Genomic DNA, 13,459 nt, shown 5'->3' on the forward strand with positions numbered 1-13,459 from the left:
CGCCCTTGGATGTACCATGCTTCCTTATGGTGGCATCTTTCCAAAGAGACAAAAGCTATGCTCCACTGCTATATTGCAGTAATTGAAAATGTCATGGGTTTTCTTGGGAAAGGGGTGCGTTAACCTTGGCACTGCATTCAAAATGGTGTCATTTAAGTGTCTGCATTCCCTCAGGCTATCAACTGGGTGCAGTGTTTTCCATTTTCTCTCCTGCAATGCATAGTGTTGCTCTGTACAGTAATAGAGTTGTTGTTTAACTGTTCACTATGTAGCTGTCACTCTGTGTACATGGGTGTGGACGTGCATACGTATACATATACACACCAGTGATAGTGTGAAATCTGTCCCCAGGGAGACTGATGAGAACCTCTAGTAACTTCAACCAGCTGATTTAAATTGGTGGATATGAATCTGGTCCATCTATGCTAACCAGTTCATGATGTTCATGGAACATTTGGGATTGTTTGATGAAACGTGCTCTCGACCATTTGAAGCAGTGAGTTGGGGGGCAGAAATCTGTTGTCACGGGGCTCAGGCAAGACATCCACTAGACCGCAAGAAATCCACCAGGTTTCATTCTCAGCTGATAGAAAGCAAGATGGTCCTGCTGGCTTCAAGGAGGCTATGCTTAGTTACCCAACTTAAGGTCTGGCCCCTTGTTTTTCCTCCTCGGGTCATTTCTCTTTTTCGTTATCTTGCTTTTCTATACCTGACACTGTTCTCTAGCCTCCTATTCTGAATATGGATGAGAAAACATTGTAGTGCAATTCCACGCACTCGTGTTTGGGTAGAGGAAGGAGAAGGTTTATGGCGACAGTTCTCTTGTGTAAGTGCTGGATGGCTTGAAATGTTCAAATGACTGTAGTAGATCAAAACATCCTACTGAGTGAGGTTTTTATGCCCTTTTTCTGTCTAGCAACCAACATGGTATAGTGTTGTGTTAGAATGTCTTTGGGATTTATTCTTTCCTGCTGTTAGGCCTTGATTTTTTTTCCAGCTCTAAGAAATAACACCTGTTGGTTGGTTGGTTTTTTCTTTTTCCTTCATTCTACGTAAATGACTGTATTTGATAATGGGAAAAGACAGAGGATATTTTTCTCTTATATCTCATGTCTCCTCATCTTACAGTAACCTTGTGTTGGTCTCTAGCAGTGTGTGGTTTGAATGGAATGATAATTTGCATTGCAATATCATTAAAACACACTTCATGGATTTCAGATAGTTATGTCATCCTTTTTTGTTACTGAGGATGAAAGGATAAAGTGCACATTATAGTTTATGGAAGTATATTAAAGTTTAATAAAATATGATGATATTGTTTTGCACACAAGTCTCTTTGGTACAATAGCAAGGAAATGTTTTATACTAACAGCCTGCCATAATGGGTGGAAAATATTCTCCAAAACCCAAAGTTGAGTCTAAGGATATTATACCCTTTTGTAAACTCAGTTCAGTTTATAAAAAGCTGTTACTTAAAAGCACATTTTAAGAATCAAGAGATTGATTTTGTTATAATGGACTTTATTTTGGGGACAGTTGTTTTTCTAGGTTGAAAGAAGGCAAATTTCTGATATCTTCCTTTTTCAGTTATCAGTACCAGAACTAGAGCATTTGTCCTTTTGAGGAGAGGACAGGTTGTGGACAATAAATAAGCTGCATTTTAAATGACAAAATAGCTGACACTGTAGAAGTTAGAAATCAGCATTGTAACAGCTTCTTACAAATGTAGGCATATTGCACAACACGGAAGACATTTTTACATGCTGCTTTTGTAACTTTTTGCTCTTTATAATCAATATTATCCCATCCTGACATTTTAAGAAGTATTTTAGACAGGTGATACATAATTCTGTCTTGAGTCTTTTTCATCTCAGTCTTGGTTGGTTCTCTTCTATGGATTCAAACAACTGAGTTATGCAGCTCCCTTTTTGTTGTATAAGAGCACTGAATGATAAATGATGCTTATAAGGGTATCCAAGCATGGATTTGATTCTGCACCAGTTGAAGTTGGTGGCAAAACTCTCATTGACTTAACTGCTATAAGACTAGATCATATGGCCCCAATTCTGGAAAAAGTTATGCAGATCCCAGATTTGATTTTATTTTTTGGATGACTGTAGATTAGTCTGAAGTGCTGGGGTGGGGTATATAGCAAAGAGCCTTTGATACTTAAGGCCAGTAGCTGCATGAATTTGAGGTGGTTAGAGTTACATACAAATAGGGAGAGTTAGGAATTACCCCTTAAGAAGTTGTCACATTAGATACCCAGTTTTTTGTAAGGAAGATGGGGTGCACATCACCAGAGCTTGTTGGTTTTATAACTATACGGAAAGCCAGTTTAGATTAGGAAAAGGCAGTCAGACTAATTTCTTCCTGGTACAGGTGTTCAATACAAGCCCATTGCGATTCCAACAAAGAGGATGTGGATGTATATTTAGGGAAACACAACTGCTGAAGAAGCTGGATAACAGAGGCTGAGCCTCCCAACATCTGGTACAGCAGGGAGACAGTGGTGCCCCTACCCCTAACCCTCATATACAAAAGGAAGGCAGCCGGGTCCCACCAAGGGCCTGGGGCCAGGCAAATAGGGGCTAATTGGTAGCAGCTATTACCTGGCTGGAAACAACTAAGGAATAACGGCCTGCACCATGTGATTAATTGTTGGATGTTTCTCTGCGAGTTAATAAAGTTTCAGTCAGATTAAACTAGCTACCAAACATCTTGCCTTTCACTCTATATGGCTGAGACAGCAAGCATGTGCTTACTGCTATTTTGGGATCTACTAGGTGTCTGTGTCCCCAGCGCTGCAAGTCACTGTACTCTAGGCATTGGCCCTAATTTTATTTTGTTCTGTTTGAGAAAGAAATCGCTTTGTGCTTGTCATGGATTTTTGCCTGCTCTGCTGCTGGAATACATGCGTTATAGTGGACACATGGCAATTTGACAATGGGCTAAAAAAGACAAGGCGATAAATTCCCTAGCTGGCAGCCTGGAATACAAATCACTGTAGCAGTGGAATGTGCCGTGCAGGACTCTGAGCAACAGCTCTGTATGAACAAAAGATCTGCAAGTCTGTTGCCCTTCCTCCCCATGCTGCTAATCACCGAGCGGAGACAGACAGACACTGTGTTTATAGATAGGAAAATTAAAACACGTATTTTAGGATTAGGTCCAAGAAAGAAGCTTAAGGGCAAAACTGAAGAGGTAGTCAGTGAACTGTTTCAAATAGCCAAAAACAAAGCACCGATCTGTGGATCAGCAGCTGCCCATCATATATGAGATGCTGGCTGCTAAAGTAGATTGGGGGTATTTGAGCTCAATGACAGTTACTCGGGAATCTGAGAGTAAACTCCAGTAGATAATATGGAAGTCTAGGAAAGAAAAGTGCATAAACTGGATATAAAGAGAAATGTTCCTCTATGTGTATCCTGGAATAGGGCTTGAGGAAGAACAGTCACAAGGAGATTAGAAGGAGAAAGTAACCTATTCTGGAGTTATACTTTTTATTTTTGGCATGCTATTGGTATATGGAAGCATAACAGAAAACCATGCATCATCCTAGTATTGATTAGTTAGATGTCAGTTCTCTTTGTCATGTGCATAAGTGCCTAATTTATAACCACTGTTCATTGTGGACAAATTTTCAACTGAAAGCCATTACAGCTAAATATTTTTGCCCCAACACTGTCAAATTGTCACCTGTGTAAAGAGATTTAGTCCGATAGTTTGGGGGGAGGAGGGCAAAATGTAGATTTTAGTTTTCAAATAAAGTATAAATGTTATCTTCTCCCCACCCCACCTCAATTGAGAAAGCAAGTTTTGCTTGAATTTAAACACTCTCCTGCAGTGTTACTATCCAGACGTTACAATATGGTGCATAGAAACCTGAACATGAAATCTGACTACAGAAAGATAGAATATTGACTGATAGGGGTGTGCGAAGCAGGCCCTATTAGATTTGGATTCAGATTCGGCCCAAACTGGGGACATGGATTTGGATCACTGTCCCCGATTCAATTTGGCCAAATCAGGGTCTGAAGATTCGATGCTGATTTGGAGAATCAGTGATTTGGACATAGACAGCTTTAAAAGTTTTTTCTATATACCTCGAGGTAGCAGGTACGACTCGTGATCACTGTGATGCATCTTATTTAGTTAGTCTTTAAAGGATTTAGTGGGTCATTGTACTTCTCTAAGTTATGGGGAGTCTTATTGCATAAATTAGTTTGCCTCGTAGCTTACCTTTCACAGCAGGATCTCCTGACCACCCTGGAACATGTAATTAAGCCAGAGAATACTCTGGCAGAGAAGGAACCCCTGGCTGTTAAACAGTGAGGCAGCCTCTGTGCGTTCCTAGTCGGGGGGGAAAGCAAATGAGGATGTCTGCTGAAATCCCTTCTTGCAGCCTTCTGCACATTCCCCAGTGTCTCTGGATTTACCGTTTCTTTTCGCCATATATTGCAGGAGAGCAGTGTATCTGAGCCTACTGTCTTTCTGGTAGAGTCCTGGAGTCAGGAATACAGACTAAAATAATACATCAGCTCATAGAAGTTACAGGCCTGCCATCTAGTCATTTAAGGACATTTTCAGACAGCAACAGCTTTGAGGGAACCCAGGTGGCAAAAAGCTGATGCTTGTGCTGACCTCAATAGCAGAATATCATAAGGACACTTATGTTAGAAGCTTCCCTTAGAAGTACGTTTTTCTGTTTGTTGGTTGGGTTGTTTGGAGGTATTAGAAAAATTATATGTTCCAGCTCTTTTCAGTATTATAATTCAGTCCTTGCAAAAATATGCACTATTTTCCTACCCTTCCAGCTATCTTTTGGGATAAGTGAGATAAAGCACCTACTTTGAACGCCTTCAAGAGACATTTGGATGTTTATCTTGCTGGGATCCTATGACCCTAGCTGACATCCTGCCCCTGGGGCAGGGGGCTGGACTCGAAGATCTTCTGAGGTCCCTTCCAGCCCAAATGTCTATGAAATCTATGAAAGGGACACAAACAGCATGATAAACTGTCTAATTCTAATTATCCAGTGAAAGTATAAGAGTTTTAGATGGGTAAGGGAACATAGAAGCTTCCTTAAAAAAATATGCTAAGCACTACCTACAGTGGTCATATCATGAATATCGTGTATGATTAAGCAGACCTTCATAAAAGATGCAGAGTGTCTTTGCCAAAAGACAGCTGGAGTGCACCAAATTTGGGTATATTTGAACCTCCATAACTTAAGAGTGAAGGAAGAAGGTTGAGTGGTATTTTCAAACTTTTCATAGCCAAATATGAGGAATAAACATTTCTTGCTTGTGCTCTAATCATAAAAAAATGCAAAATCCAAGCTACAGGTTAGCCTGCATTTAGATCTTTAAACACAGCCTCTCTGAATCTATGTTTCATCCTCCCCGATTAGTTTTATATAGCTTTGCATTCATTATGTGAATCCATGAGGTAACATAGCTAGCAAGTAACACTGGGTCCAATATCCCCTTATTTATACCAACATCCCAATTGAAGCATGAATAAAGGTTGCAGTACTCTTGTACATTTAATTGAATAATGGTCTCTTGCAGCATAAAATAGGATGAAGCTAAGGCATTCCTAAACTAAACCTGAGTGACATAGACATTTATATCAGAAAGCTGGAGAAGTGTATCCTCAGTTCAAACGTGCTGTTCCAGTAAAAGCAGTCCAGTTGTAGCAAGTGAACCTAATCATGCTTCATTCTTTCCACTGTAGGATCAATACCTAATATTATGCAATCAGGACTCGTAATAGAGATGATATGTTTTATTAGACCAACAAGATTTTTGCAAAAAAAAAAGGTCTTTAATTGCAAGCTTTCGGGCACCAACACCCTTCATCAGGCATCGGAGAAAAGATTGTAAAAGTTCTCCTGGGTAGAAATGAAAGTTCATATTTCATAGGATTTCACAGAGGAGTCAGTAGATGGAAAACTATAATATTATGCGCTATATAAAAGATTGTTGTTAATTAACTGACCAGATTGATGGAAGAATGAAGCTTGCTGAATCATCATTTGGGACGGGGGTGGAAAGCATAGGAAATAGGCTCTGTGTTTTAGTTAGAAAGTGGTATAATTACTGCATTCATTTAGATATCAATCCAAAAGACACTTCAAAACAAAGAATACCTTCTTAGAGCTCTGGACACATTTAAAGACACTGTAACAGCGTCCAGTTTTACCCTTGATGCTGGGCAGAGGGAACTTTGTGGCCAAGCTTCAGTGCTCTTACTGAGGTCCACCTGCTCTCTCATTTTACCCTGTCACTTCCCTGCGTTCAATATTGCTTCCCTTCTCTGCCAGGATCGAATTTGAAGTACAGATTTCTAATCTGATAGCTGAGGCTCATCCTGGGCAGGGCCATACAAGAGAACATTGAAAAGTCTCTGAAATACAAATTGGGGATAAGGAAAACTGAAGCTTGCCTGCCTCAGAGGGACTGCAAATTTCATAACCAAATCTGTTCTATTAGGCAGGAGCTGTCAGGATGATAAATAGGCTAGTCAGTTATATCACTTTGCATACTAGGGCAGCAGAAATAAAAGAAAGAATTCATATACCCAGATCTGGTAAAGCAGTGTTGCCAGGTTTTAAAATGGCGAAAGCAAGACAGTCTGAAGCTAAAATAGAAATTCAACGTTTAATGCATCCCATATTGTAGATAAAATTGTAGGGGGAAAAAAATATCAGTGCCTTTTCTGAAGTCACTACCAATATACAGTAATTATCCACTTACTTGTTGGAGCTCCTAGGATTTACCAGCACATCCTGCAGGAGCACTATTTTGTTAGTTGGAAATGGTTCGCTGTAAATCCCATAATTTCGTTATAATTCCTCGGACAGCTGTGCCTATAACTAGGCACAAAGAGTCATGAATAAAAATCATGAATAAGATAAATAGATAAACATACACACATGCAATTAAAGTGTCCTTATCTGAGGATCTTAAAGTGCTATGTCAACTGTGCATCGCCAATGAAGCTGACCTGTGTCATATCTCAAAAGTGCACGTGGGAGCTACAGGTGCTGTCTCTCGATACTCGGTTCTTCTCTCAGGCTCCCCTTGGCTTGCATGTTTTGGGCTCTGATCCCACTGCCCACAGGCTTCCAGCCTTGGGGCCCCAACCCTGCTGACTCTAATCAGCTCAAGGGCTAAATTCATGGCCTCTGTCCTCCCCTACAGCTACACTTATGTCTTGCAGATGTGACTCTGTCCACTGTTTCGTCTTCTTGTAGGGGCCTCAGCCTTCTTGGCTTTAGCCCACCCCGCCCCGCCCTCCTCATTCTAGCTGCAAGCTTCCTGGCTGGACCACTTGTTCAGGTCCGGCTTTCTTGGCTTCAGCTCTCACCTTTGCTTCAGTCTCCAGGCCCCTGGGCCTGTCCCTATCTCATGTGGTCCCAGCCCCTCTGGCACCCATGGCAAGGACACTCACAGTTCAGCTTAGTCCCCTGCCTCCAGCATCCCTAACCCAGGGCAAGGCTGCTCACAGTCTCTCACTGGTTTAGCTTTAGCCCCATACAGCCCCTGGAGCCCTAGACCCTGGAAGGGCTCTACTTGGGCCATAGCCTCTCCTGCTGCAGAGTGCTTTCTAGGCACCCCCACCTGTGGGCTCCATGCCACTCCTCTGAGCCACTTCCAGTGCTCTGGTATTACTCTCTGCCAGCTGCAGCACTCAGTTAAATCTCCTCCAGGGCTCCCTAGGCTCTTAGCCTGTAGCTGCTACCTCTTGCAGCTTCCCCAGGTACCGGTGCTGCTTCTGTTGGCATCCACACCAGTAGAAGCTCTGTCCACAGTGTGAGGAAGGGCCAGGCTGCCTCCTTTGGCTCAAGGGCCAGGCTTTTAGTAGACCCGATCACATGGCTTAGCCCTCAGCCTGCTCTCAGGTGTGCAGTTAAGGCCTGAGCTGCAACCACTGCCCCTTCCCCTGCTGCTCTTTTAACCCCTTGTGCATTGCCCTCAGGGTGGATTTAATCTTAATTGATTGATTTAAGCCAGGATTTAAGTCACAGGTCAGGAAGCCTCAGTTTAATCATTCTCTACAAAAAGCGCAGTCTTGTTGTTTGATATCCTTTATTCATTAAACTTCTTGAAACTGCACTTTTAGGGAAAGGTAAGGGCTTGATTATGCCTACACAAACTTGCAGAGAGATAATAGGGCTGGCGGGTGGATAATCAGGCCTGTTATCTCTCAGCTCCGTATAGTGCTGTTAACAAGGATGTTCTCTCTGAAGACAGCAAATGCTCCCTATGCCTGAAGAAGGGCATTTGTGCCCCAAAGCTTGCAAAGAACAATTTTTACAACTATTTAGTTTGTCTAATAAAAGATATCACCTTGTCTGCCTAAGATCGCTGGAGGCACAAACCCCCAGTTTGAGAACTGATCACAGAGATGCTTAATGGGGTCTTCTAGAGTCCAGGGGTGGCCAACCTGCAGCTCTGGAGCCGCACGTGGCTCTTCAGAAGTTAATATACGTCTCCTTGAATCTTTGCACAAACATATGGCGATCAGCTTCCATTTGGTCTGTGGGTGATGGGATCAGAGCCCGTTTGGAAGCTGGTCACCATGTGCTTGTGCAAAGAGTCAAGGAGACACATATGAACTTTTGAAGAGCCACATGCACTCCAGAGCTGCAGGTTGGCCACCCCTGTTCTAGACTGAGCACTGAGTGCCATTGGGTCGAGCTGTTTTCTTTAATGTTTACTAATTTATAGAGGAGCCTCTGGGAACCCCATAAGATTGGGATGCTAATATAGCCCATGGCCTGTTGTGGCCTATTTAGAAAACTTCTGGAAAGGTTACATGAATATACTGTCTCAAATAGCATACAATTAGAAGTTATAATCCCTATTCCATGATGATATATTTGAGCTTTAACATATCTTAAATTAAAACTATCTTTATATGTCTATTTTTAAAGCATCTTTAAAAAATTTTTAAAAATATGGTTAAATAAAAAAAAAAGATTTAAATTTAAAAAAATATATTTTTTTTTAATTGTTGAATTTTATCCACCCTGGTTATTGCTCTACTGCTGTCCCCCCGCCCGGCTGCTTGCATAATTGCAGCCCTGCAGTGCTGGCTTCCTAGCTGTCAAGTAGCAGGGTTTAGGGGTCCCTGCTGTACAGCTTATTCAGTTGCAAATAAGTGGCAGATTGTAAATTTTGATTCAGAGATGAACACTGCTTCATATCTAGGGATTTGATTCAGCCCCTTCTGAATATTTTAAACTTAAAACAAACATGCCATTTTGTGTCAAAATTGAGGAAATGTAGGAATGATAAAACATGAATTAGGGAAGACAGAGGGGCATTGCGTATCACTGTGCACAGCCAGCAGTTTGAGCCAGCATAGCATAATCATAACTTGTCACCAATATCAATCAGTAGCCAATTGTCACCCTGGTCCTCTGTGGTCTTACATCTGGGTAATACAGTTTCCTGGGCAAATAGTTTAAGTACCTCAGCTTTCTCAGAGCTCTGCATTAAGGCAGGGGTCAGCAATCTGCAGCCTGTGACTTAAATCTGGCCCACGGGGCCATTTGATCTGGCCCGTGGACATAGGGCTTTGATGGCATTTACTGGCAGGGGGCTTTGGCACCAGTTGTTTTCCCCTGTCACTTTGGGGAAAAGTGCCATCAGTGGATGGGTCCTAGCACTTGCTTTCCAACCTGCCTGTGGCCCAAAATGGGTCACCTTGGCCCACAGCTGCTGGGCATGGGCACCAAGTAGCCTGAAATACCTATTTTACCTACTGTTGTGATTGTGAGTGTAAATCTGTTTGAAGTTTACCCAGTATGCTCTTTTACTGCATCGTGCAATTACTTCTTTAAAAAAATGCTTAAAGCACAGATTTTTATCAGTGTATCATTGTCCTGACTCCTGCAGATACCATCACCCTTATTTACCCTTCTGCCTAAATAAGATTTTCTTCGGTTTCAGAAAGTGCATCATTTCTTTGATGGACATTAATAGTTCATTTTGAGCCATTGCAGCTTTTGCTGTAAATACACATGTAGGATCTTTTAAAAAATGTATGTATTATTAAAAATGATAGACTGTCATAGCTCCATTGGCACAAAGACAAACTGTCATGTAAATCCCATTTGACTTGTTTGGAGCTGTTACTATGTATTGCTCAATTAGAAGCATAGAAACATTGTTAAAGGGATCTCTTGACATGTTGCCTAATAGCTTGTGGTAGTGGGCAAACATTTTTAAGTACCATATTCTTCTGGAGTAATTTTCCCATTTTGGCTGAAGACATTGACCTGTTCATCTAAGCATCAGATATTACAATATCTAGACTGCCTGGTTCATGTCTCACCAAGGTTAACTCAACCTTTTAGCTTGTCTTTCTGTAATCTGTTCAGTGTATTATGTCCACTATTCATCACTAGATTACAGTATCTGTTGTATCCGTACATATATTAATCAAATCCATGTGCATTGAAAAATAATACTGCTTAGTGTTCATTAAATCTGTAGAGGTCCTGGATCACAATTCAAATGTCCAGCCCTCAAGAGTTGTGCAAGACACTGTATACAACTCTCTCTTGCTTGTCACCACCTGGATTGTCTTTACTCCAAAGTTAGTTTCATATCAGTGGCGATTCCTGTTCTAGTTTTTGGGCACCCTTAGGATGAAAAGTTCAAGCTTAGCAGAACAGACTTTTAGTATTGTCAGTTTTTCTGTGTAATGAATTGTATCTTTTTTTAGGCAGTCATGTTCTACCATGTGTCCTAAACCAGCCACTTATTTCTTTGGTTCCCCTACACCAAGGTTTATGAATCATCTTGGCCAGTACATCTCTCTCCTCTCAATCTGATCTTTGAAGACATTCAGCTATAAAAGTCATACACGCTCCTCTTTCTCTGCTGTACTTATTTAAGCGTGCTAGGACTGCTTTGTGAGCTTGACGATATTCACCTATTTTCTAGTGATGCATACATATATGGTCCTATATCAGGGGTGGGCAAAATCTGGCCCACAGGCCAAATCGGGACCACAGAGGGGCTTTGTCTGGCCTGTGGCAGGTCCCTTGGTCCTGCCTGGTTGAGGCACTGCCCGGTTCCGGTGCATCCTCCTGCTCCTTGGGCACGCAGTGGGGCTGGGATGGCTCTGCGGCTGGTCTTCTAGGCAGCCTGGGCAGTAGCGGCTCCTTCCAGCTGCCACTGGCACCAGCCCTGTGGTACCAGCAGGGACCAGCACGCACAGCCCTGACCCTGTGTGCCCCATGCCTGCTCCAGGCTTGTCTGTTGCTCAGCATAGGGGGAAAGCAGTCCCTCCACCTCACCACTGCCAGGCTGTTCTTGGTGCAGCCAGCGGAGCACGCACTTGACCAGGCTGCCCTGCATCTCTGTCACTACTGCCACTGGGCAGTGACAGTGCAGAACAGCCTCAAGGAAGCCCAGAGGCGGTGGCGACAGAGACGCAGGGCAGCCCAGCACGGGCTCCAGGTGGCTGCAGCGAGAACTGCCCGATGGCGGCAAGGGGGAGGGGCTGCTTTCCCCCCATGCCAAGCAACAGTTTCTGTCCAGCACCGCCACTGCTGCTTAGCACAGATGGGCGAACCTGGAGCAGGCATGGGGTGCATGGGGCTGGGCTGCATGCATGGGTCCCTGCCACTACTGTGGGGCTGGAGCCAGCAGCAGCGACAGCCAGAAGGAGCCGCCCGAGCCCCGCTGCATGCCCAGGGGGCAGCAGGATGTGCCACAACTGGGTGGTGCTGAGTGGGCACAGGGTGTGCTGAGGCTGCATGCTGTTGGCAGTGCATGGGCTCCGGGCTGTTGCAGGGCAGGGGTGGGTGCTGATCAGCTCAGGGAGGCACAGGCAGGGGGGCTCCCATGCACACCCCACTATACCCACAAACTCTCCCCTGCAAACCTCACAATCACGCCCTCCCCCACACACACAATCACACACCCCACAAACACTGCACCCACCCACACCCTCCTCCACTCTCACCCTCCACCCCACCTGTGCGCCTTTGGGGGGAAACCCACTCACTGCTACATGCACATACCCCACCACAAACATGCACCCACACACATACCCCCAGCCACCCTCCCCTTCCACACATTCCACAGGTCCCCACAAACCTGATACCCACCTACACACATACCCACACATTTCCACAAAACCCCATTCCCACCCATCCATATCCACATACACCCCCCACACCCGACATACACACATCTACACCCACAACCCCCCACAAATTCCTTGCCCACCACAACTCTCCACACCCACTCCAATATACAAGAGTAAAACTTGATTTTGAGCTATTATGGAATCACTTCTATATACACAATGCAACACACAGAAATCAGGACAAAAATATTCTTTAAATAAAATTAAAATACGTTATTAAACTTGTTTGATTTTTAGTATATAATTTGGGGGTTTTTTTCCAGTTCCAAGATGGCAAGGGGATGGACAAAGCTCAGAGGTTAGGGGGTGGGACTTCCAGCTCCAAGATGGTGACGGGGGGCAAAGTGCTGGGGCCACCCTTGCGGTTCTTGACAGCTCACCAAAACTCATTAAGTGGCCCTGCAGCTGAAACAATTGCCCACCCCTATCTTATATAAATGATTGCATTCACCACAGGTGGACATACAGTGAAATACATACTAAAAGAAAGAGGGATTACCGGAAAGAGGAAAATATACGATAAAATCTGCATTTCTTCACACCTCTGCCAAATACCATCTGTTTTCCTTAGCAGGTTTAGGACTAATTTTTTTGTTGCTGTTGTGAATAATGCAGAGGTGACTGCTGGAGAGAGATCTGTACTCTTGGATTGCATGCCAGTTCCACATTGCATGGAAATACGTGGCAGCTTTTAACTAAACGTTCCATGCATAAAGTAGGAACAATATTATGTCATCTGTTGTGTGTAATGGGAGGATAACAGCTGTGCTATATGAAATATTGAGTCTGTGAAATAGGGCTGTAAATGCGGATTAAAAATATGTACATTTCATTTTTTTTTTTTAATTGCAGTGCTTAAATGGTTAATCAGCATGGCAACCCCTGGCCTGGCCCATGTGGGGCTACTCTGGCTTGGCCTGTGGGTCCCCCCTGCCTGGCTTGGTACCAGCAGGGCACTTATAACCCCGCAAGGTGCAGTAGGGAAGGGTGTCTTTACTCCTCCCTGCCCCTAGCTCAGGAATTGCTAGTATCACATGCTGGATGCATCTACATGTTCAGTTAGCATGGAGCAATAATCTCCAGAGCAGTCCGTGCCAGAGCTGTGCCCAGGCACAGTGTCTTCATGTGTGTCCGGACTGCAGCTATTTCAGTTGGGGTGGAGCAGCCCCAGGCTGGCAGGAGCGCTGGGGGATCAGGTGGCGGTACCGGGTGGTGGAAGGGCTGGCTGCAGTAGGAGGGTGCTACAGGGCAGGGCTGGCCAGCAGGCAGCCCCTGCATTGTC

The 13,459-nt window shown here is 43.9% G+C and overlaps 1 protein-coding gene across 1 annotated transcript in view; it reads left to right on the top strand.

Annotated features, from left to right (window-relative positions):
* The window catches only part of CA10 (carbonic anhydrase 10), a 445,670-nt gene that overhangs the window by 173,806 nt on the left and 258,405 nt on the right, over nt 1-13,459 (top strand). The gene's annotated exons all lie outside the window — the stretch shown is intronic.

This window comes from Gavialis gangeticus, unplaced genomic scaffold (genome assembly GCF_001723915.1).
Source record: "Gavialis gangeticus isolate Ggan-Ray unplaced genomic scaffold, GavGan_comp1, whole genome shotgun sequence".
Classification (NCBI taxonomy): domain Eukaryota; kingdom Metazoa; phylum Chordata; order Crocodylia; family Gavialidae; genus Gavialis; species Gavialis gangeticus.